This window comes from Zosterops lateralis (assembly GCF_965231275.1).
Source record: "Zosterops lateralis genome assembly, chromosome: Z".
NCBI lineage: Eukaryota > Metazoa > Chordata > Aves > Passeriformes > Zosteropidae > Zosterops > Zosterops lateralis.
Window position 1 is genome coordinate 67,799,949 of NC_139800.1, and position 26,795 is coordinate 67,826,743.

General features: G+C 38.7%; 1 protein-coding gene across 4 annotated transcripts in view; it reads left to right on the top strand.

The window, feature by feature from the left end:
• The window catches only part of EFNA5 (ephrin A5), a 203,834-nt gene that overhangs the window by 108,667 nt on the left and 68,372 nt on the right, over window positions 1–26,795 (top strand). The gene's annotated exons all lie outside the window — the stretch shown is intronic.

Genomic DNA, 26,795 nt, shown 5'->3' on the forward strand with positions numbered 1-26,795 from the left:
TTTTGCCAAAAAATAATTACCTGGCCAAGTTTTCTGACAATATCAATTTATTTTTTTTAAGTACATTAAAAAAACCCTGACTTTGCTGTATCTGGCATGAATTTACGCATAGTATCAAACTCATGTTTTCTTTTGTGGAACTTTGTTGCTAAACTTTCCTCTGCTTTGTTTCTATATCACATCTGAACTGCACACAAGTCTTTCACAACAGTAGGTGAAATGAAATAGACAAAGCCCTACCCTACAGAGTCCAATCACAAAACAGCAGTGCTCCCCTTGTCTCCAATACTGAACCAAGCCCCAGATGATTTCTGGACTGAAAAGGCCATCTGTTGGTGAATGGGGAAAAGATGAGGCAGTTCTTTGGAAGATAAATGTGCCAAAGCTCTGTGATTTTAGTATTTTGGTTTTTTTCCTCAATTTCTCACTTGAAACTTATATAAAAAAAAGAAAGAAACAGGAGCTATTGTGCAATAATGGTGCCCTATACATAAATGGTGATGCCACTTCCTTTATAAAGTACTCTAGAGTTGTGTTAGTGAAAGTGTTAAGATCAAAGTATTGTTTTTATTACAAGTCTGGTGCCTAAAGTGACTTCAGTTAAATAGAATAACTGATTCTTTTTTTCTTGCAACCTACTGTTCTTGAAACTTTAATCACATTTATATTATTACTCCTATAGCCTGTGTAGAGATTCAGTAAGGCTTGAAAAGTATAGTCAATATTATTTGTCAATAGTTCTGCTTGTTGAAGGTATACATTTGAAGACTGAATAAGGCTGTTTTTCCTTTGCTAAACAGACAAAGCTGTCTTTAAAATGCTAGCTGAATTTAGATGCAACTTGAGGTGTAACGTAATGAGTTACACCATGCCTTCAATACTGCAAGGTGAAGTTAAAACAGCTGCAGAAGCAGACAGGCATATACACAGGTCAAATCCATGGAATCACATTATTAACCATTGTTACAAGCACGCCTGTGGAAGCAGTTTGCTGTCTTTAACCGTACATAGAAGAAACCCACTAACTCCACAAGATATGGTTTAGAAAGAGCTAGAAAAAAATGGAGAATTGTCTGCTTCCCCAGTTGTGTTTCTCCTCCTTCCCATTGCCTAAATGGCACTAGGGACTGAATGGGGAGCCACTGAGAGCTGCTGGTCTTCCAGCGATGTGCCGGGCTGTGTTTGTGCGAGGCTGCAGTTAGTGCACGGGGAGAGGGGGGATCTGCTTGGAAAGAGCCTTGCCTAGCTTTAGGCTATGGTTTCCTGTCTCTGTCACACCTTATGAAAACCCAGTTTTAGCACTTAGGTTATGGAAGGATTTAGAAATTCAAGCCTGTGTACCCTTGCCCAATTTGCTTTTCTCAACAACTTTATTGCTCTGGTAACAGAGGAATTGCTATTCTGGAAACGTGGGAATAGCAAATTCCCACGTGGGAGCACGGGCATGTGTGTGCAGCAGTAAGGTGCAAGCTAAGAACTGGCAACAAAGCTAGCTCTATGAAAGGGCCTTGGAAGTGGAGGGAGATCTTTATTTGCATGACATAACTTACCATCCTGCTTTCTAATTGGTACTAATTGATAGAGAATGTAATTTGCAGTCTTTTAGCCACCCCTAAGTTCATGACAGTTTGCCTGTTACATTGTTCAGCCTACTGGCTGCCCGTCTCTTATTAGGCATGGTCAGTACTCAGAGCTTGCCTCTAAAGTGATGTGTATGCATTAGCAGCTCTCCTACAGGCACCAAAGGCTTGTCAATCACTGTGACCTCCACAGCCCTCTAACAAGCCCAGCAAACAAGGCATTGAGGTCTGCACTGGTTTCTTTCTTTTTTTTTTTTTTTTTAACTTATTTTTCAGTTAGGCTTTCTAGACTGAGTTTCTCTAATTATTTGAAAGTGTATGCAAACACTGAAGGAGAATTAGGAGCATCAAGTGGGGCCTCTACTTTTATTAGAAGACTCTTGCTTTTCTAAATAGATGTCAAACATATTCTTTACTCTTTAGACAGTTAACCTTTCATCTCTCCTGTAGCAGAAATTCCATTCTGAGATATGCTAATTTGCTATTTGCAACATCCTAAAGTAGAGGGAAAATGTCATTTGCAGTGCCCTCATTAAAAATTCCTTTATCCAGATTGTATACTTTTTTTGCATTCTGGTTTGTTACATTTTTTTTATTATATAAAACCACCCATCTACACCCCTTCTCCCCCCCAAAAACCCAAACAAAAACCACCCACAAAAAAGGCTTTAAGACAATCTAGCTGTAGATGAGTCTTTCCCAGGCTTAAATTCAGCATGAAGTGTCCCCTGGCTTCATTTACCAAGATGTATGAAACAGAAGTCCCCTACCGTCTCCAGTCTTCCTTCAACCCTTATTCCACTCTTGAACTTAAAAAGCTCTTTTCCCACAGCTCTGTTACTGCTATTAAATAAATGTCTTTTATGCAAGACAGGATGTTGTGAGGGAAGTGGGAGGCACAACAGGGCAAGGCTTGTGTGAAGAAATGTTGCCTCTGTTTCCAAAGTGACCTTCCTCTTTTCCCTCTTTGGTTGGTCTCTGGGATACAGTAAGATGTTTGAGCCTGCTCTGGCTGCAGAAAAGTCCTTGGATCTGGATAAGATCTTGGGTCCTTGTCCACCTGGATCAGTCTGCTCAGACATACTGCAGTTTGAGCAAGTGCAGGCTTCTCTGTATGATACTCTGCAACCAGCAGTAGTGGCGTCATGTTGTCACTGCAGTATGTTATCAGTGCTGGATTTCTTACAGCACGAGAAAATCGGTGCTGCCTTGTTTTCTCTTTAGTTGAGTTGGGAAAGGAAAGTGAGAGTGATAATGTACTCTCAGGACAAAACTGGGCAAATATCAAATCAGCTAGTGTGTGGCTACCTCCACGACAGACATTTTTGCATGTGTGTGCAAGCTTACAGCTGCTATAGGAAGAGGGGAGCTGTTTGAAGAACCTGTTGTATTCTTTGAGGTGCTGTAGTTAAAAGTTGTGGTCAGGCTGATAGTGGGGAGGCGACTTGCACCAAGCTGAGGAGATGGACTCTTCAAAGCATGCTATTGTTTGTGGAGGAGATGTGCCTGCAGGATAACACTAGCCCTCTTGCTACTTCTTTGAATTTATCAATTGAGACATACATGCAGCAGGATTTGTTAATTTTTTATGCTCTTTCCCTGACATTTTCTGTAAAAAGACTCATGTTCAGAGCAGCTGTGAGCTATTCCAAGTTGTTCAGTGCCCAGGATTTTATCTCGAGGGAGAAAATTATATCAGCTCCCCAAACCACAGGGTAATTTGAATAACTCTTGCCTTCGGTCTCCTCCCACAACATAGATATTTTATCTCTAGTACTTCCTTCAATTGTTTTCAGTTTGTTTTGTTTTCTACAAATTTTTCTACTAGCTTCTGTTGGACAGCTAAACCAGATTTGTGTTTTTAAAACACTCTTTCATGGGATTCCTTTTGTTTTGCCAGAACACTCTCTTTATGGCTTTTTAAAAATACATAATTTTAATACTTACTTGTTAATTTTGTGATTTTCCTAACTGAGGTAAATTTTTTAATTTAAAATAAATAGTTTAAAAAAACAATAGCTGCCATATGAGGGGAAAAGTACCAAAAATTTGACTAGAAAGTCAAAATTTTAAATCAGTGTACTTAAAAATAAATTGTCAACATTAAAACGCAGTCTGCTACTTGGGATATATCATGTTCAATAAACAGGTTTGAGGAATTTTTAGGATATGTAACTTTTTATTTCACTTCTTAGAGCAAGGTGTTTGTTTTCCTGTCAAGGTAAGAGAACCATTTGTGTTATTTCTCTAAGCGCTGAAGGCAGTCATGTTCTTGGGCAAATTAATTTAGGTCTTCACATGTGAATGGTCATTCCTCAGTACTTCTGCTTTGTACACAGCTAAGTGAAAAATTAAAGCTTTGTAAATTAATTCAGTTTGCAGTACTGGTATGTGCTTCCCTCTCCTTAGCCTGGAAACAGCAAAGATAAAAGAGGGAGGAGAAATAATTATGGGCAAAACAGTAACCTTTTCTTCTTCTTCCAGACGTTCTCATAGGCAAAAACCCCCCCCACAAATTACTCCTTACCTATCACGTACATTTAACATTTTGTTAAGATGGATCTTTGTGGATCTGATCTCCTAGAAGGGGACTCCAATTTGTATTTTGTCTAACACTCCCCAGCGGGGCTGGGGGGGGTATGCCAGAAGCCCTTTGCAATGGTTCTCCTTTGTTTAGGTCTGCAGTACTGACTGTTAAGGTCTCAACAAGGGAATATTTTCAAACAGTTTCAGGGAAATCAGAAGGGTTATTATTATTTTTTTTAATGATGCAGCAAAACATACGGCTTAAACTAGGAAATTAGGAACACAGCATCCAGTGACAGAAAAAGCCTTTTTTTTTTCCCCTTGTTTTGTTGATTGGTTTGATCCTTGCAACGTGAGATGTGTTCTTTTCTTTCCTCCCTCCTTGGTACTGGCAGTTGTTTTTTATGTTTGCTGCAGATGTTCAGGAAACTAATTCCAAAGCCTGCACCTGTGTGACACTGACCTAGGTGTACCTTGCCACATCCTGCTTGTATTCTGCTGCACAGATCAATTTGTGATTTATAATTCATCCCTCTCTCCTCTGTCCACAAAACCATCCATCAGCCCCCCCTGGCTCCCCGCACGTCCCGGCGGGGGAGGGACGGCTCCTCTCTGTGTCTCAAGGTTGCCTTGGCAGGGGAACGGAGGCCAAGCTTCTGTCAGGTCAAGGTGCCCATCTATTAAAACAAGCGTTCACGTTTTCATTATGAGACCCTATTTGAGGGATTTATAAGTTGACTGCACAGACTTGCTGCAAGCTGAACTTGTCATTCTCAGTTTCATCCGGGGTGGCAGTTCCTGTTCTCTCCCACACTGTCAGCCAAAACTCATGCCCAGGCTCCGCTGCCTCCCCACACGACCCACCACGAGATGGAGACGGTGGCTTTGCTGGAGACCATTTTTGGTTTTGCTGTTTTTCTTTTTAGGCATAGGGCTGGGGGGACTGGGGGTGGCGAGGGTGGTGGGGGGATTGTGTCTCAGATGCGCTAATGCCTCCAGCTAAGATTGTGCCTTGGCAGGCTCTCACAGCCTTTCTGAAGCCTGAAGTCAGCCTGCTGCTGCCAGCTTCCTCCTTCTGGTTTTATATTGCTTATAACCAGGGCCTAAATTACCTTTATTTTACACTGACGTCAGGATAATAAAGAACAAGAAGGAAAGGCTGTGCTCGCAGCGCGGAGCTGCTGCAGCGGGGCCCTCAGGGGGCGGGAGGGGCGGCCCCGGAGGGCGCGGGGCTCCCCCTCAGTGCGGGGCAGGAGGGGCGGCTCCCTCAGCTCGGGGCTCTCCCCTCAGCTCGGGGCTCCCCCCTCAGAGCGGGGCTCCCCCCTCAGCTTGAGGCTCCCCCTCAGCTCGAGGCTCCTCAGCTCATGGCTCCCCCCGCTCATGGCTCCCCCTCAGCTCTGGGCTCTCCCTCAGCTCGGGGCTCCTCAGCTCATGGCTCCTCCCGCTCATGGCTCCCCCTCAGCTCTGGGCTCCCCCCTCAGCTCTGGGCTCCCCCTCAGCTCGAGGCTCCCCCTCAGCTCTGAGCTCCCCCTCAGCTCTGAGCTCCCCCTCAGCTCTGGGCTCCCCCCTCAGCTCGAGGCTCCCCCTCAGCTCTGAGCTCCCCCTCAGCTCTGAGCTCTCCCTCAGCTCGGGGCTCCCTCAGCTCGGGGCTCTCCCCTCAGAGTGGGGCTCTCCCCTCAGCTCTGGGCTCTCCCCTCAGCTCGGGGCTCTCCCCTCAGCTCGGGGCTCTCCCCTCAGCTCGGGGCTCTCCCCTCAGAGTGGGGCTCTCCCCTCAGCTCGGGGCTCTCCCCTCAGCTCGGGTCCCCGGCGGGACGGAGGGCCCGCCACACCCCGCAGAGACACAGGCCACGCTGTGTTTTGATACGGAGCAGCTTGGGCTTGTGCCACGGGGAAAGGAACGGGGGCCAACCTTGGGGAGGGAGAGGGGAGTAGAGGGGCTTCTATTCTGCTGCGGCTTTTTTAAAGGGTCCTGTCACCTGTGAGACATTAGGGAATGCAAATAGGGAGAGACTGACCTTGCTAAGAAATGCGTCCCACAACTGAGGAAACAAAGGAAGATTGGTGTCTCATTAGGCAGTTCCTTATCTTCCTAAATGCCAGCTATCTCAGGGACTTACCGGCTTAAGGGGGGACAAGGGGAACCTCCGCACCCTCAGCCTGGGAATGGCCTTTTGGACTTGCCAGAGGCTGTGGCCCGTTGCTGGCAGACCCACCTACCTGAGCTTAATACCAGGCTGGTGATAATTGTTTTACTTCAGAGTGGAAGATTTTCTATTACCAGCTGCTCAGTGAAGCATCTCAGGTTAAGTAGTCTCCTTATCCAAGTTTATGAAGCCAAGCCATACTTCCCAGAGAAAGGGCCAGTTTGTTTAATTACTTTTTCAAATAGAAGGCTTTTCAATAGGTCACTTCGTGCCATTTTTCTGGCTTCTGTATATTGGCACATGCTTTGGTCAAAGAGTAAAAACTATTTTTAATGGTTACATGGGCTTGCTAACCCTTACAGATTTACGAAATTGAAAGAGGGAAAATTATTCAATGCCAAATTTAGTAAATACCACAAAGCACACTTTAATTTCCTTTTTTGACTTGGGAACAAAAAAATGACACAAGTTATGGAACAATCCACCTAAGAGTCACTTATGAAATAGCTTTATCATCTAGATTTTGTAATTGGGAGGATGGATGTTAGGTTTTGCATTTACAAATTACACTTCCCCTAGATGGATTCAGTACATGATCTGCAATTTATACACAATACATCTCAGGCTTGTCTGTGCAGTCATGAGGTTATTACTTTATTACCTTTTTTCAAATAAGTGGTAAGACTTAGAGCTTGGTCTTTTTACTTTGCTCCATTAAATTTATATGATAATGCTGGTGGTACAGACAGATATAAGCTTGCAGAGTCTTCTCCAAATGTAGGTATTCACCAATTTTGTGCATATAAAATGAATTTTGCTCTAAAACCAGAACAATAATGCTAATTTAAAAATACATATGAGAGATGTAAAAAATCTTATACAGTAATGAATATAGTTCCAAATCTGCAACGTGTCTCTTTCAGGAAAGATGTACTTCTCAGCTTTATTTTCTATTATTCTAGAATATATCTGAACTATTTTGAAAAACATTACTGTAGCATTCCTACAGTGTCTGTTTCCTGGTTCCTTTTCATTCACTTGGGCAGTCTTTGTCACTGGCGGTTAACATCGTGGTAAGTCAAGAAATTTTTTGAAATGCATAGAAAACTTTTTGCTTTTACACAGCTGGGTGTGTTACCCAAAGCTCCAACTGTATATGACCGTATGTTGTTCGTAATGGACATGCACAGTAACCCATCTTGGCCACCTGTGAGGCTGTGGGGTAAGGGGCAATAGTGGTTGCCGTCTGGAAACTTCTTCTGGAAACTTCTTCTGGAAGCATCTCCTTTTCATTAGGAGAGGAGGTAGGAGGTAGGAGGTATCAGGTGTGGCTCTGGTATTCATGAAGGACCACGGTATCTGTGAGGAATTTGGCATGCAACTCTTCTCTCACAATACTTAAGCATTTCCCAGACTTAAAACTGATATACTTTTATTATCAGTGAAATAGCACTTACATCTCAACTGCTTTTAAGTATCTGCAGCTACATTTTTTTGAAGAAGAATTTACTAGATAACAAGAAGTCTGGTACTAGGTACCTCTTCTGATTTGATTTCAAGAATATTTCTGACATTGGGAAATACTTAGGTCAAAGCCAATATTTATTATATAACTAAACTCAAGAAGAACTGTGATCCTGGCAAAGATTAAAAAAAAAAAAAAAACCAACTTGTGTAGGTTGCTTAAAAAAATTCCCTAGTTGTAGTGATTTGCAGTGCAAGTATGTGTAGCAACTACATGCAGTGGATTGTAATTATGCAGGAATTTCTGGTCCATAGAGACAAAAGTTCTGACCTAAGGCTTTACATACAGAAATGGTAACTGAGAAGGAGCTTTTCATGGCAATCACTCAGTGCTAAAAAAGGAATTAAGCTGGAGGGTGCACAAATGGTGATGTGAATTTCAAGGCTGTGATGTATGACCCAGCCTAGTTCTTCCTTAAACCACAGCTCCATGGTGAGAAGGGTTTTGGCAGATCTTCTGGTTTTAGTCCTAGTTTCTTCCTTCTTGGCTGACTGCTGAGATATCCCTGTAGTTAGGCATTTGTCATTCTCTGTTGTGATGACAGGTTGGATACTATGAAATGGATCAAGGGGTTGATCAAGGTCAACACCAACTCTGCTATGGGCCACCTGGTGTTTCTTTAACCAAATCACTACATGTGTCAGGATCCATCTACCAGCCCCAAAACAGTTATTTTAGTACAGTTAGAGGCAGTACACTGCCCTGAGTCAGAAGTATAAGGACCCTTTTTGTTAAACAAGTGCTGAAAGCTTGTGTTGCTGAAGAATTACGGCCTCAGGAGGTTGTTTTCATTAATTTTATAAATGGTCTAAATTTTACAAGGTTAAAAAAGTACCTTTTTCAAAGACAGTTGGAATTAGTGACCTTTAATTATGATTTCTCTGTTCAGTTGTATTTTGCCATCTGAAGGTGATGGGATAACATAAAATGAAGCAATGCTTCATTTCATATGTGTAGGTTTTAACCTTGGAGCAGTAGTGGTGTGTCATCTTCAGCAATGACACTCCTGACTTTCACATGCTGAGTTTTTTGTCACGTAGGCAAAAAAGTGATCAAATTGATGACTAAGATTGTAGTCAGTTTTGCTAAGCATGGATCTGACAAGCAAATGTACATTAGTGTGCATGCAGTCACCATATGTAATCTTTCACTGGGGTTAGATCCACAGTTCTACTAGTGCAGCCCTCTAGCATGCTGAGTGTTATTTTATGTGTGTATGCCAGTGTGTGGAATATATTTAATTTTTCTTTGGTACAATTGTATAAATTTTTGTTTAAAAATAGATTACTTGTTTTCGATACAGTAGCTGTAAATTAAAATACTAAATCTTGATACAGAACTTGCATTTGAAATTAATCTTTTTTTTTTTTTCTCCCTTTTCTTCTGCTTGGATTGCTATTAGTAGATTGTAAGATGGCATGATTCCAAAGTTAAATGTTGCATTCAACCAAACAACAAATAACTTAGAGGTAACAGTGCTTTCAAGGCATATACACATCCAATTCTATGTTATAACAGTTTTCTGCTGTGGTAAAAACTTGTTCAATTTTAATAGTAGTTTTTATTTTCTTAATGGAGTAAAAAGTCGACATATGAAATACTCAGGAGTTGAAGGTGATGAAAGTGTAGATTATGCATTAAAACATTTTGAGCAGAGTATATCCTGAGGGGAAAAGAAGACTGTAGGAGGTAAATGACTTAGTTAGGATGCAGCTAAAAATTCAAAATAAGCATCTATTGTATAAACTGAGGCACTAAGCAGCATGAGTATAAATATGCAACTTCAGGGCAGAGGTGATTTTCACTGACAACTTTAGATCATTGTTTTGGGATATACTCAAATTAACACTCTGTGTACCACCCAAGTTCCCAAATCATTTCAAATTCAACAAAAGCCTGTAATTCTATTTGTTTGGGGTAAATTTAGCAAGCTGCTCCTGATTACACCTTAGCCTGGGACCATCTGTTGATGGTGAGCCTCTCAATGGAGTCATTCCTGCAGGCAATGAATGGGAAAAGGAGTGGAGCACCAGTGCTGTTACTAAGCAGATGCATGCTATCAGTGAACGTCCTTCCTGCCTTTCAAGCTGCCAGCTCTCGGTATTGATGGAGTGTCATATGCCTGCAAGCCATTGGAGCCGAAGGCAAGGAGAAGTGCTCTCTTGGGGCCCATTCATCACATCTTTCTTCTGGGGTCTGATAGAGACAAGAGTTCTGAAGGCGCAGTTTTGTATATGAACACAATAAAAGCCCTGATTCCTCTGCGCTGTTACCCAAATTGCACAAGACCATGTGTGTGCTTTGCAGCAGTGAGCTGTCAAAAGTCTCCCATCACAAATAAGAGGATACAGCTGCTATTCATAACAAAATAAGTAAACCCCAAAGTGTCAAGGTTATGTTAAGTCAATTTCTAATACTGAGGTTCCTGGTAGTTAATTTACTTAAAATGCCAGAAGAAATACACCATTTTAGCAGATAATGTTTAGGAAATCTGTCCTTGACATGCTGGAGAATTTGTTACTGCTTGTTTTTGATTACACTGCTAAAGGTGCTCATGTTTGTGTTGTGGTTTTTTGTTTGTTTGTTTGTTTTCGAGGTTTCTTCAGACAACTGTGTACAGCAGCTTTCTGTGAGCAGGGAGGTTTGGAAAACAGGATGTGTAGGATAGGATGACTTGCTTCATCCTGGGTCTTGAAGCAATTGGAGGAGAGAGGTGGACAGGCAATGTGATGGACTAGATAATGGGTTGTCTGTTAAACTCTAGGAAGCCTGAAGGAGATCAGTGAAGTGAAATGACTGGTTTACAGTTTGATTGTAAGTGGTGTACAGCTCACTTCAGACAACCAGCAGTGTGCTGCTCATTTGAGTTAGCAGCTTCATTTAAATCTCTTTCTGAGTCTGCAAGAGCAGAAGGAGAATTTACCACTTCTGCACAGATAGCAGTGTGTGCTGTGGCAACTCCACTTGATCCACAGTTTCTGTAGATGAACCATGCAGTCTGGTCACTTCCACTTCTGAACCAGCTTTTGTGAACCAGGAAAGGCAGGAGAAATAGACAAGGAAGGAATTACATATCCATCAAAACCCTTCTGTACCATGCCCACTGCATACATATAAGAACCAGGTATCCTTATTTTAAGAAAGTGTAAGTGATGAGAGTCACTAATTCTCTTATGTTGCTACCAGAAGTTCCTGATATCATAAAATTAATGAATGTGTGTTCAATTTAGGTTTATGACAAAAGCTTTATGACTGCATATTTAATACAAAGTGGGTGACTGCAGAGCAAAGTTTGCTGATCTGTATTCAGTATCACCTGTCAGTAGTTCAATATTGAGTATTTTCTCTTCTTGATGCTAATAAGAAGTGAAAGTACTTGGTGTTTCTGATTAGGCTAAGACAGTTTTGTTTCTAATGCTGGAATTTAAAAAATGCAAGATTTAATCTTCAGCGATGATTGCCCTAGTCAAGTAAATGAACACAATTTCTGACACAACAGCACTGTGCAAGGTGTAATTCCACACAGAAACTTAATAAAACAAATACACTTGCTGAAGTGTATAGTGTCCAAAGAAGAAGTGAGTTAAATGCATTGGTTGGAGCTGGTGGGTTTTTAAATATCCTTTCCATTTTTCTTAAGGAAATAAAATCTTACATATAGATATGACAGCCAGTAATTTAAAAAAACCCAAAACCTATCCTCACAAATTTTCAGAATTACTTGTTAAACAATATTCTTTGCTATCATCAACTGGATTAATCTGTGGCTAGTATGCAGCACTGAGGTGAGAGCTGGGCAATGTGCAGGAGAAGCACAAGACATGGGCTAAGGTACACAGAGCATATCATCCAGGATCATAGAGCATGTTACTGATCAAATTGGTATCTGAAAAGAAATGACTACTGAATCTGAAAGCCAGTTTGCTAGATAATATGCCTTTGCTATCAGGTTGCACATCAAGCAAATAGAGAAATAATCAAAATCTCTATAAGAGTTCATCTTATTCCTTTTGGAGACTAGACTTTGGTTGTACTCACAGACTCCAAAACAAGGCGTTTTGGAGGATGTGACTCTTCAGTTTGCATGTCCCCACTAATCCCACTCTTCTTTAATTGATGTCAACATAAAAATAGTCTGATTTTTGAATAGAACTGATGGAGCTCTTTGTAGATTTAACTGTGGTATTTGAGGTCAGTTCTAGCTAATGATCCTTATGAAATGGTGCTCACTAGCTTCCTATAAGGTCTCTATAGGCAATAACCTGAATCATAAAAGATATGTGAATAAATCTGTGTGCCTGGCCATGCTTGAAATGTCTCTTAGCAAATCAAAAGTAATTTTTTTCCAGGTCATGGCAGCTTGCTGTTCGAGAGAGATGTTCAGTAGTACTTTGTTCTTCTGGTCTCATTTGGTGATAGAGAGCTACAGTTCAGTCTTCATTTCTGGCACAGTAGTGTCAAGGCTGCATATGGCACTTACTTTGACATTTAAAGATCATGCATGTAGCACAGAACTGCTGCTCAAATTCTTGACTGTTAAGACAGTGTAAAACAGTAAACAATGCATGTGTCATTGACCTTAAACAGGGGTAAAGGTCTGGCATATTTGAGTTCAGCTTTTACATCTGACAGTATGATATAGAAGAGAAAAGAAAGATACTTTAGAAATATAAGGGGACAACAGAAGCACAAACCCATTTTTTGTACATTTTTTAAGATGGTCTGTTGAATGAAATGGTAATATACAATAAAATGTAAGGGCATTTGGTGAAATTGGAAAATACAGATTAATGGCATCCTGATTTCTTCACCGTAGTAGAAACACGTGATAGAAATGTCAACATGGATTTTGTACCAAGTTATAAATTATAGTCATTCTTTTTTCCCACTGTTCCCCTATGGAGCCTTTTTTTCAAAGAACCAAAACAACAACAACAACAAAAAAACCCTCAAAAAGCAGAGTACTTGTTTATGATAAGCTGTTACAATCAGGAAGAGATAATGTCAACATCTGCTGATGGGAACTTGCAGCCTGGGTCAGGTTGTAGAAGAATGCCATTGGAATTAAGAAAGGAGAAAATAGTCTAGTCAATAGTCAGTCACAGAACCAAACTCATAGCTGCCTTGGAGCTATTGATCAGGATGATTTCACCAGGCAAATTATCTTTACCAGAATGCCAGTGGAGCAACACAGAACTGACTCACTGACCTGTTTTTGTTTATTTAGCTTTCTCCAGGTATTTTTTGTGGTTTACTTCTTTTGTGATCTGTGTGTCATTCTGTGCTTGAAGATTGATCCATCTGTGTTGGTAATACTTGCACCCTTAGGGCATTCATATCTTTTCTCCTGTGTTGAAATAAAGCATTACAAAAAAAAAAAAATGGCCTACACTGACAGGGAAAGAGTGAGTGTGGAAGAAATAAACTTCCCGTCATGGAACCTTTAATTAAAAGCAGAAAACCCTCTATTTTTCCTGGTGTAGTCATTAGTTGATACCTCTGTATTTAGCATATGTCTGAGCTAAAGCTTTTGCCAGGTATTTACTTGAAATGTAAAGGTTTATGGGCTTTTTTGTCTTTGCCTAGCCTGTTAGTTTCAAAAGATGATGATCACAGCTTCAGGGTGAAAATGTCAGGAATTTTACCCCACAACAGACATAAAGTATGGGTAATATGAACATGTGACGAAAATGCCTCAGAAAAGGGAAGTACAAATAAAAGCTGATAAAAAATAAGCAAAGAGGATTATGTTTTCTTGCTATATATAAACTTTGGTTTCATATATACCACAATTTTTTAATATTAATTACCTTGGATACTGTTGAGTGCTCCCTAATAACATCCTGCCTGACCATTTAAGTGCATAGTAGATGGCGTGTGAGAAACAGGGTTCTTCAGCGCTAACAGCATATGATTTTTGTCATGGGATTTAGGGAAGTACTGTATTCTGGTTGGGTCAGCAGGTATTCTGAATTATAAGCTGTACAGTTATTTATTTAAAGTAGATCCAGGCATTAGACTGCTACTAAAGAGCCTGCAGGCTGAAGTTGTAACCTTGAGAAAATGTTGCAAAACTAGAATGGCTGGTGTTGTGGTGGTTTTTTTTTTTTTTTTTTTTTTGTGTAGCAACTGGAAAGCCTGAGCATTAGGTCCATTATGTATGACTTTTACAGTGCTAATATAGTTCATATATGCCATCAGAAAAAAAAGTAAAATATTTTCTCCTCCAAACAGAGCACCCTGAAGAACAGAGGGAGCAAGAATATGCTATTAGAAAAGTGCCATATTTCTGTTGTAATTGTCACTGTTTCTAGGTCTGTTCTGTGACAATGAAACTGGGATTATTTTACACCCCATGCTGTCATTTTGTTATGCATTTGGAAGAATCTTGCATTGGCTACTTTACCTTGTAGCGATTGATTACAGCAGTCTGTACGAGTAGTCCTCACTTCAGAAAAGGCACAGTCTAACACCCCTTGAGGCTTCTCATTGTGGACACTCAGAGGACATGAATAATCTTGGGGTTTAAAGCCTTTCTGAATACGGACTGTTCTTAGACTGCAGTAACTGTGTCTGTGAGCATAGATGGTTTGGAACACCTATTGCACTCCAAATTCATAGCCTGTCATATTTGGGAATAATTTTTCCATGTAGACAGGACTCAAGAAGGATAGAAGCAGCTGCTCAGTTTACCCATGCGATTAGGAAGATATTTCTTTGATTTCAGAATTCTTCATGCAGGACAGACACTTTACAAGTATTGATCCAGGTGCAGATTAGAGGAGTCCTTGTAAGCTCCAAATGTAATCATCTGAAACACAGCTTTTTATGAGCCAGCGGGTTCTTCTCTCTCCACTGATATATCCACCATTTAAAAAACTGGGAGGGGTGATGTGAGAAACCATGCTTACTTTTAAAATTTTAAGGGTTTATTAAACCTGAACTAACTACAACAAAAGACTGACTAAGGAAAAATTACAGCAATGAATATTCCGTGATCCTCCACCACGTGCTTGTCTACAAAATGGATGCTCTGCGTTTTATACCTTTGGCGCCTCCTGAGGTCCCGTCAATCAACTCCTTTATTGTTCATTGGTGGGAATCACTTTTGTCTAACTTGATTGGAGGCCTCCTAGTAACAAACCTGCCCTCCCCCAAATGCCCGGCTGCCAAGGCAATCCAGTGACAACAATATAACAGAGCAGAGAAAGAGGGCTATGGGGAAAACATACCACAATAACTTAACTATACATCGATGAAACTCCTCTTAACATACACATGATATTCGTCCCTTAATTGTGAGAGCCAACCATTGTATTACACATCTGTAACAGGTAAGATATGCATAGTTCTTGAACAGAAAAATTTAGTGAAAATATTAAGTAAAGGTTATGGAGTAGCTTTCAGGTCTGGTTTGTTCCTGTGAAAATGTGGAAACTTGATTGACCGTGGTTGTTGTAAAAATTACTACAGCCTGCCAAATATTAACAGTTTTACTGTTGGTCCTATTTGCATTTTCTGTAGTCTCTCTACAAAGTTTTAACAAAAGAATTGTTGTGGAAGATTCTGAGTAGTCGTGAGATAAACCCCTCTTATTCAGAATGCATAACAATTTTACACATGTAGAGAAAGATCAATTGACATTGCTAGAGTTTGTTTGTAGTTGGGAATTTTATTGATACAAAATGCACCAAATTTAGGCCATTCAAGAAAACTTAGCTGACTTTACAGGTGGAGAAGCCATGCTTTCCGTTCTGTTGGCTCAGCTGTGAGAATGTCTACATGGTTTTGGTTTACTGATACACATTCTTACTACAGATTAAAAAAAATAGAATAAAACAGGTTAATTTAATTTCCCTATTCATGTTATCCTGGAAGCCACACCAAAAAAACATTCCAAAATATTAATGCTGTTCCAAAGCTCTTGGTACAGGAATTTCTCGTGGTATAGCCATAGTTCTTTGGTTATTCTGTTGCAATGGCATGATTTGATATCCTCGTACAGATAAATATGAATGTAGTGTTCTTTCTGGATAAATAAATCCTTTTATAGCAGTAGCTGTCTTGGCAGAGAGATGCTTTTTTAAGATGTTGCTTTTATGTACTTACCTCTGAGTTGGCACAAAGTAAATTTGGGCTTTGTGGGGCAACTACTGTGTATCAGAAGGTTTTGATAAACCTATGAAGGAATGAAACAGTGAAATGCAAGAAAATTATACCCTTGCATATATGGTGTGGGTTTTTGTAGCAGGTGGCTTAGGGGTTTTTGTTTCATTGGGGGTTTTTTTGTTGTTGTTGTTGTTTTTTGTTTGGGTTTTTAAAATTTTGTTACTATTACTTCTTGTGTCCAACAGTGATTTCCAGCCTCAACTGTGACTGATATTCAGAGGGGTTGGTTTAGCTGAGAGACAGAGGAGATTTAGCAAAGCGACAAAGAGTTATGGGAGCTGGGGTCCAATTACTTAACACATGGTGCTGCTGAGCCCCTTAATTTTTCTTATCAGTTATTCACTTAAGACAAGAATTCTGTAGATAAAGTTGATCTTCAAGGAGAGGAATGGAGGAGGAAGAGAGGTTTAATTGGCCTTTGGCAGCTTACTTGAGTGTTTTACTGTAAACCATCTTCTAAAAAACCCAAAAGTATTCTGTTTGTGCTAAATAAATAAAAGTCACGAGTGAGAGCAAATACAAACTGAAATGTCTATTCCTTGGTCTCTGGCCCTGTCCGGGCTTTGCTCCTGTCACTGGGCTTGTCCTTATTTCTAGCAGCCCAATAAAGAGTTACTTAAGGTAAGTGTTGTGGAGAGAAACCAGTTTTTCCCGTTTCAGGGTGAGGCCTTAGTACCTACCTTAGTCTTGCTCTCATTTGTATTAACTTCATTTTGTTCCCAACTCTGCTCTCAGATCAGTGCTTTGTCTTGGGAGAACAGCACAGGAGAGCATCATTAAACAAAGCCAAGAGGTTCCTGTTTTGGACCTGCAATTATGACAATACTTAAGTAGTTGAGGAAAAAATTGCAATACCACATAAAGATTAATTATGATTCTCTGCACGTTGATGGGTTCAAATAAGAGTACTTACCTTGCATTTTTTGCCATTGTTGTTGGAAAATAATGATTATAGTGATCATGTAATCTTCCTTTTTCACATGATGAGATGATGTTTGTGATAGTGCAGGGATACTTGGGATGATGAGTGGGGAAGGATGTAATTAACAAGCAGTTAGGTAATTTATTAATTTACCACATAGAGAACACTGTACCCCTTATGAAGGGCTGAGATATTTTTTTCTTTTGCAGACCTGTTGGAGTAGTTAAATTCTAGAAAGAATATTGATTCATAAATGTAAGCCAGCCAGCTGGCTTTTTTCACCTGATGTTTTGGATGTGATGGCTGCTTCTTTACCATATTTTGTCTTTCTTGTTGCCTCCTTCTGAAGTTTTAGAAGTTGTGCAGCTGCAGGTAGAAAGAAAGGCACATCTTTGGTATTGCATTCCACGTAAGCACATCTGCTCTCCCAACCTTTACTTTTGAAAACACAGTCAGGACCAGAAAATAACTGAATTATTTTGTGTCACTGATCAAAGGTAATAAGATTTCAAAATTTATTTCACAACTGGTTTTCTGCTGTCACCTGTGCATTGACAGTAAAAACACACAAGTGTTTCTATGGCTGAATTTCCATCCACCTTGTTTCTAACTACTGAAGATGGCTGTGGTATAAGGATCAACTCTCCCTTTCTAAATGTAGGGCTGGCTTCTGGAAGAAATACCTGCTTAGCTTGCATGCTGCTCAGGCTTTCTCTGAAAGACTTTGAAACACATATAAACAAGTCAAAATAGCTGTTTTAAAAATAGTTATCTTAGAGCTGACTCACATACTAGGCCAAATACTTTTTCTCTATCATTCAAATGTCTTTGGAGTGAGATGGTCCAGATAATTCAAAAAGTAACTTGGAAATTAAATTGCCTTGTAAATGTTCTAACTTACTCTAAGCGGTACATGTTTATTTGGTATTTTCAAAAGATGAAATTCTTTTTCAGCTGTCTATCATGCACAAGAGATATGATTCAGATTCAATCATATGAAATACCAGGAGACATAATATTGGAGTCAAACTGAATCCTTCCAATTTATGTTGTGATATAAAGAAGGTGAAAGATTAGAATATTTCATTAAATCAAAAGGATCTCTAGTAACTGGGAAACAGCATGTTAATATAACTTTTTTTTTCATTTAAAAATGTTCTCCAGGAGGGGAAAATATGAGAGCAAAGTCTGTAGTTGATAAGTCAATATAATACAAAATAAATTTTCAGAATTACTACTCCAGAATTTCTGATCAAATATTTATACACTGAAGTAGCAACTCACAGGGTGCCTGCTATCTTAAAACAGGCAACAGTAATCTAATTCGGCTCACAAAATAGGTTTTACTTCTTTTTAACAGTAAAATGAGAGTGTTTATTACAATCCAACACTAAAAGTACATACATATCTAAATATGTATTGGATTATTGTGTTGTATTTCATTAGTTGTTAGGGTAGAAAGACTATTTTTGAACATTGCTATCATTGACTGAAGCCGCAGGTAAAGGCTAGTAGAAATATGGTTATTCTTGTAGCTTGCTCACTGCTGCAGTAAAGAATTATGTCATGTTTTTACTGCAGTAGACTCATTACATTCATGCTATCAAGCATTTCAAGTAAAGAAAATGCCTGATTATTGTCTGTTTCCATTCTTTCAGTTTAAAAATATTTTTTAAAACTATTAGTATTCACACTCATACAAAGAAACATAAGGTGTTTGACCCATAAATGCTTAGTGGGTTTGTTTTAGATAAACTTTCTTTATGTCTCAATATTTTTAGCTTATGATCTCTTTATGCCTGAGACATACAATCTCTTTTTAGCTACAGTAATTACTACATGAGCTGGTAAAAACAGTCAGGTTCATTCGATAAATGCTACACTAGCCACCGCTGATACTATGACCTAACAGTTTTCACCAAGGTAGGAAAAATACTGTCACTTTTTTTAGAATAGTTTGAAAGAACTCAGAGCATCAGCTCAACCAGAAACACAATTCACAGCAGCAGCTTCAATTTAATTTGTTATCTTTTAGGCTCTCAGTTTTGAAAAGGAGTTGTTCAGTTCTGAATAAGTCCTGGTCTTTTTCTCTATGATAATGGTCTTCAATAGAGGGACTTTATGGAAAACCAAAGATAATATATTATTGGTGGATTTAATAATATTTCTAAAGATGAAAATATAGCTTTGAGAAGCAAAACTTACTGTATAATTGCTGTAAAAAACAAATATTTTTTGAATACAAAGTGCAAAGCTGAAATGAAGGTGTACAGATGGGTAAAGAAAGAAAAGTAGTAGATGGGAATTTTGTGTGTTCAAATTAGTTAATTTTTTTAATGCACCTTGCAACAGTTTTTGCTTTTATAATCCTTTGGGGAAGGTACATAGTATCCATTTTTTCTTGTAGGCAAAAATATAATAAGCTAAAGATAATTATGAGCATGAGATTTTTATTGGTGTTCAACAAGCACCTTTGACTAATAGTTGTGAACCAGCCTGATTAGTAATTAACAATCTGATCCTCACAAACACAGAGTGCAAACCCCACTGGTGTTGCTTTGTGATAAAGCTGCATCAGGAGAGGACAACAGTTCCTTGCTGTCTTTCTCAATTATTTCTCAATTATGTTTTTTATATCTCTGTTGGTTTCTTTTTTTTAAAATAATGCATCTGAGGAGCTCCATTTAGTTGCCCATGCCATCAGTGACCAGGGATTTACTCATGTGTGCATAGAAGTTGAGTTGTGTAGGAAACCACTCAGAGCTGAAATTGGCAGCAGGAGACTCAGCTGCTGACGATGTGCAGCGTGCAAGAGTCCTGCAGTGCTGGCGGGAAGATCTCCTCCAGTGAAGGGCAAGCTGAGCTTGTAGTATTTGCCCTTTCAGGCAGAGATTTGTATGTGTATGAGTGTGAAAAGAAAGTGAGAATTCCTTTGGGAAAGAAACTATAACACAACATCTGTAATGCAGAGCTGTGTAAAGGATTTCTTAGGGAAAAAACTTGTGCTTTTTTTCCAAGTGTAATCCAGGCTGAAATCCTTGCTGTCAGTAAATTGTGCTCTACATCTTTCAGTTTATATTACATTTTCTAACTTGTGTTGGATCAGAGTAGATACAATAGCTGTGAGTGGATACATCTCTTATACAAACAACTCACTTTGGAATACAATTTCTGGTGTTAATCTGTATTTGTAGGTTTTTTAGTTATTACAGTTTTACTGGAATAAGTCTTGAAGCAGACCACTGTCAGTCAAATGAGGAGGTGTTAGCAGTGGCTGTTGCTGGCCTGGAGGAGTTCCAAATACAGTGCTAGTCACTATGATTTAAACTAGGAGAGCAGGTGCAGTCAGAGCAAGATGTCATCTGATGAAAACCACCAAAAAAACCCAAACCAAATCAAACAAAAGAAACCCTGATCAGCCAATGAAAAACCAAAAAAAGAACCCCAAAAAACAAATGAAGCCAAACAAACAAACAAAAAATCAAACTCCAAAACATAACAAAAAACAAGAAAGAAACAAAACAAACCCACAACAACAACAAATAAAACTCAAAAAACCCCTCAAAACAACAAAACACCACCTCCCCCCCTAAAAAAAGAAAAAAAAAAAGAAAAAAAAAAAAAAGAAAAAAAATAAAAAGGAAGGAAGGAAAAGGACCTCAACAAAACTCCAAAGCAAAAGAATTTGAAGAGGGAAAACCTCTTAAACTTCAAGGAAAGGTAGTGGGGTATCATACATGAACGATCGAGCCACAGTTTGTATAGTAATTAAAAAAAAAAAAAAAGCAAACCAAAAAAACAAACAAAAAACCCACCACAATGCCACAAAACCATGAAGTGAGCCATATGTTAATTAAATGGTATTTTTGGTTGATCACAAAGTAGACAGGTTGAGGGGTTGTATTTAATAGGAAGAACAGTGTTTGATAGACTTCTGTCACATGGCCATTTAATAAGAAGTCTCTTCTAGGCTTGAGCTGAAGAGAAGGAAGAACTCTTCTACATATGCAGAGATGTTTTCTAACCACAGTAAGTCATGTAGCTATTTACTCTTAATTTATCAACAATGTGATGGGATGAAGATGAGAAATAAAGCATGAAAGATGAGAAATACAGCATGCTGTATATTTCCCGCTTGAATACATTTAATATGATGCCTCAGACTTCTGTGAATCATAACAGGTGCAGAAAAATCAGAAGAAACAATCTAAAGGCTCATGTGAAGATGACCCTATTGACTTTTTTTCTACAGATTGTGTTTTCCTGCTGACCAGAAAAAAATTGGCAAACTGTTTTTTTCCAGTGTTAGCTGATGCAGTTAATTTTCTTAAGTAGCATTGCAAACATCAAAATTTTGCCTGTTTCATCAGCTTCCATGAGTCATAAAGACTTTTCTAGGAAAAATGCTCTGCTCTGTCCTTGTGAACTAACACTTAAAACTTCTAGAGGATATAGGGATACATGATGGATATGAATATGAGTCATTATGAATAACAATAGGTCTGCTTCATATATTGCTAAGTATTAGATACAAATTGGAAAAATAAATGTTTTCTGCTTTAATGAGGGAAAGGAAGCGGGAACAATTAGATGTCTTTCATCCCTCTTCATTCCTCATTAAATTAGTAGAAAACTAGATAATAAAATGAGGATAGAAATTAAGAAGTAAAATCTTCCTGTAAATAAAGGGTTAAAGATTTCTGTGCTTAATGCAACTTTGCAGTTTTTCATCTTTCATTACTCCCAGCCACAGTGTGTATTGATTGGAAAAGTCTGCATATACTTAACATTAGACAGTTCTGGAATTGCACAGGTTCTTAAAGAGAAACTTTTAAAGCAAAACTTCAACCCATAAAGTTTTAATCCAGTAATTTAGGATCAAAATTGAAGGTTAATGGAAGTTAATGCAGCATTTGTATTTTTCATGCTTTTCATTCATTCAGAAAGTTTGTTCCCGTAACATTTCAGGCATTCAGAAATAATGCAAAGTCTACAGTCCCTACTAAATCCCCGAGAAGCTGGGAGATTTCAGATATCTTCAGTTAAGCCGCCAGCTCCCGGAGGAATCACAGGCATTGACCTTGAGGGAGAAGTTCCTTGAGCACAACAGAACAGAGCTCTCAATGGTGTTCATGTGCTCATGAAGCTGCCCCAATGTCACCTCTCTGTTCTAATTAAGACTTGCTGGGAATCTGACAACTAAAGATATCATGAATCAACTTTAATGTGGATAACCATGGGAGGACAACAGATAGTTCTAAAGCAAGCAAAAACTGGAAAGGAAAACAATGCTGACCACGTGGATTTCAGCAATTTGCATGAAATAAATGTCCAAGGAGAGGATTTGATCATTCACAAATGAGACCTCCTTGTGAGAGAGCAATATCAAAGAAAAGGTTTAGGCACTTACCAGCTAAACACAGAAGTATCTGACATAATGCTTAGAGATAGAGGCTTTAAAAGTACATATGGAAGAAGGTATTTTCTCCCTCACCTTATGCCTGAAGTATTGGTTTCTTGTTTCCAGAATGGCTTGTGCATGTTAAATGCCTTTGTATAAAACCAGAAATAATACCAGAGAAATTATTCCAGTAATATGTATGTTAGTGGTAGAACATGCCTTAAAACTACTGGATAAAAGGCATGTACCCAACCTTCCTTTTCATATTTTAAAAAGACAGTGGCTCTGACTGTTTGTGGCAGAAACTCCAAACCTGTGTGTATATGCTGGGCATAAAAGCCAATCCTCCCATGTCCTTGGTAGAAGTAATTTAAAAAGCTGCTGTCCCCAGCTGTCCATTAATACACATTAGCATATGCTTTGACTTGAACATATATGAAAATATAACTAGCTGTCTAAGAAAATCTAAACTTTTGGTGTGGATTTACTTAACCCAGCTTCAATATTGGTTGGAATTAGCATCACTGGCTTGATGCAGATGCAGTTCAGTGTGCATCTGGCTGTTTTTTGCTGATAATGACAAAAGGAAAAGAATCACCAGCTGGGACAGTGACGTCCTGTCCTCCTGCAGGTTTCAAATGTTTCCCTACTGCGTCAAACATTCCAAAGGACTTGCTTACATTTTTTGCCCAAGTGGGGAATAGAGAGAGTGATAGTCCACACTACTGTATTCTAATAGGAGGTATTTATTTAGTTGTATGTTTTCTTCTAATTCAAACCAGTCATGGTTGATGAAAGTAAAAGATGGACTTGTTTCAGATTTAAAAGTTTGCTTGGTTTATTTTAACTAATTATTATCCACTACCTTTTAAAGCAAGCTGTACAAAAATTGTAAGCTATGGACACTGATTACTTGAACCCGTGAGGGAGAAGAGCAGTCATCTGATTTTCACATGAAAGGAAACACAGCTGTTTTCTGAGGAATAGCTAAAAATTAGAAATTAAATGAACTGGATAAGGTTAAAAAAACCCCCAAACATATAGATAGCACAATCTTTAAGGTTTATGAAAAACAATAGGCACTGTTTATGTTGTTCTCTCCAAAAAGAAAAGAAAGTAAGGGAGGGTAGGGTAGTTTGAGGTCTAAATGATGTAATCTCTAGGGGAAAAAAAAGACCATATTTGTTAAACTATATAAGAAAAAAATCAGAAGATAATATGGCTTTGTTCACAGTATTACATAAAGAAGATTAAGGATGGGAAACAAGCTGCTTAAATACTGTAAACTAATTAGTTCAATGAATTGTTTTCCCGAGGTTCATGAGATATGAAACACTGGCATCAGTGCGTGAAATACACCCTGCCTCAGTGCTCTTTTCAATTTATTTTTCTGTTAGTGTCATATGTGTGTATAAAAAAAGGGCAGCCAAAAAGAAAGAGGTTACAGATAGAGACCAAAGCTTGTCAGATGATTGAAGCTGACATTTTGTCATCTTAAGCCTGATATGGGAGGGGCCCCTTCTAATGCTGTGTATAAATACCAGCTTCATTTACTGCTATCATAGGCTCCACTGCCGAAATGATGTCGTGATGAGACCCAGAGGGATTCCTGTTGTTGCCCTGTGCTCAACTCCATGCTAACCTATGCACAAGCAAGCTAAAAGGTTGCTAATTAGTTCAGCCAGCATCGGGGTGACTGGGGGGAGGCAGGCAAACAAGGACATGGCATGGGCTGTGACTGTGTGCGTGGTGGGAAGTTGGCTGGACTGGGAAATAGCAATGACAGGTGTTAGGCATGGTAAGTGTTTTAGCAGTTCTGCATTTCTGTTTTTGTCAGTTACACATGGATAGGGTAGCAGGCCAGATTGTGCAAGTGGTCCAGATACTCTTTAGAACACATATTTGTCTATGCGCTGAAGTGGCTTTATACTAGGAAGGTTGTAGTTTTAACAAATGTGGTTATTTATCATTCTAATTTGATAAATATAACATGAGATTTCATATTTGGTTTGTTAAATCTTTTTTGTTGTGCACCATACCCAAACACCTAATCAGAGTTATCCATTATGGTCATGTTTGTAAGAAGATACTTCTACTTGATACTGAGCACACTACCCAGGATTTTGCCACCTGACAGAAATACAGTAATATAGATTCCTCTTTTTTGAGGAATTTAGGATTATGTGGGATATGACCATATGGAACTCTACATAAACTGTCATATCAGATGAGAATGTCAGAGAGTAATGCTTGGGGGGTGTCTGCACAAGTATAAGAATAGTTTTGCTTAGAGAAAATGAGGAGGAAGAAATCCCATTGTGATTATATGTTGTATTTTTAATAGTACTGAAATATAGAGGACAATGAACATTTCAATTTAGACAATAGCTCAAGGGCTTTTAAGTAATAACTAGGAGGCATTGAATAGATAGCAGAGATAACATAAGGACGTAGTGGATACATCATTTAGATGAGGTTTCATCATCTGGAGATGAAGGGAGGAGGAGATATGACTATTTCCTGTGGGTTTTGTAATGGTTTTTGTGTTCTATGGGACACGTGACATTCTGTTGTAACCAGTGCAGAACTTGGAAGTTATTAATGTTTATTACTTATGAAAAGAAGTCCTGTCTAACTAGCTTTTTTATTTTTTCCCCCTGTAATGTTTTCCATGAATAAAAATCTTGCAAATGCTATGTCTTAGGTAGCAATTGCATGATGTGCTTGAGGTTGAATTTCTTAAATATGCTTCAGTGGAACAGGGGTTTGTTGGAGAAACATAGCAATGGGTTTGGAAGGGAAGAAAAAGGAAGCAGGGAAAGGAAGGGAGGCAGGAGAGACTCTTAAAAATCAATTACTGTGTGGTGTCCTACTTTCTAAAGCTCCCTGGTAATGTTTGGCATCAGAGGTACCTAGCAAGTTCTGCAGCAAAGAAGCATGTCACTTGAACACAATTCACTTCTTGGCAAAGTGACAGAGGGCAGGGGTACATCTATGTTTCAGACCTCTAATTCCTACTCTCTCCTTTATTTTCCAGCTGTTGGGGTCACTACATTAGTTCCCAAAAAATAAAACAAGCCTGGGAATCTTGGTAGCATGAGTTCTACTCAATTATAGATTTTAAATAGGCAAATCAGATTCTAATTAGCACCACAGTCAGAACAAAGTGCTATTTTTATTACCCACTACATTTCGTGTCCTTACATATATACTCCGCAGGTACAGATGCGTTATACATTATTTGTTTTTGTTGGTCACAAAGGTACCTTTTGTAACCTATGATTTCTGAAGTTGCTAGCCTGAGCAATGTTATAAAATCATTGTTTACAAAACATGAACAAGAAGCACTTGTCAGTTTTATGTTATACCCCATGAACTAAATATCTGCCTAGTGAGGAGCATAATTGCCTCCCTGTAAAGGTAACAATATAACCCCATCTTTTCCCTGGAAACATGATAGAAAAGATGTCTTCGTAGTTGGCAGTAAAGAAGAAATACAGGAGTGAAAGCTCTTGGTCTTAATCTGACATTTTCTTCAAAATCTGGAGCTACTATGTGGCCCAATGACGTGAATGATTTTGTTGTGTACTTCTAAGAAACACGTTTTGTGTTCCTTCCATTAGGATGCAGTATTTAATATTGCTTAGTAATACTCCCTTGGAAGAACATATGGTACATAGTATTCTATCATGTCAATAAGAAACAAACTGTAGCTTCTTAAAAGGAATATATTTCAGTTTAAAATGCTGTCTGATGAAGAATGAGCTAATCTACTGAGGAATAGAAGGGAATAAAACCTCAGGCTTTTTTTCAGATATAATTAGATACTTAGGGACCTTTATGGGTTCTAGAAGTAAACCCATGTGACCCTGTCCTATTTATTAAGACTGATGAACCCTTGTTAGTGTGTTTACCGTTTCCTTCTAACATTACCACTGTTTTACTAGCTGTCTAAAAGTTTGCAGTTTTTGTGCTATATATTTTTTTACCATCTGACTTCCATGACTCTTTCCACAGAGTGTATTTCTTGTGGGATCCTCAGAAATTTTAAACTACCTGATGATTCTGGCTTCATCAATTATATAGCCATTATTATTTTTATTATTAAATATAATAATAATGATACTTTAAAATTGTTTTCCATAATCTTTGTAGATATGTTCTGAAATTTACAAAACCTTTTTGACTAATCTCGAAGGCTGACCTGCACACTGAAATCATACCAGGTTTTGTTGCTGCTGATTATTCTGGGAAGCAGGCCCTTTCTTAATAGCTTTGGAAAAGCAACAAAAATTTTAGTTCCCTCTCAAGAATATTACTTACTTCATTTTTGCAACTCCAGTTTAGGGTAAAACTTGTGTTCTGTTTAGAGGTAGTGTCCACAAAACTGCGAGTTTAATTTTGTTCTTTGTTAATTTGAAGTGAGGAAGAAGGAAAGAAGGCAGAGACTGTATTTGGCACTGCAGTGTAACAAAACCAGCTGTGTAATGTGGTGCAAGTGTGTTATTAGATATGACATAATGTGTAG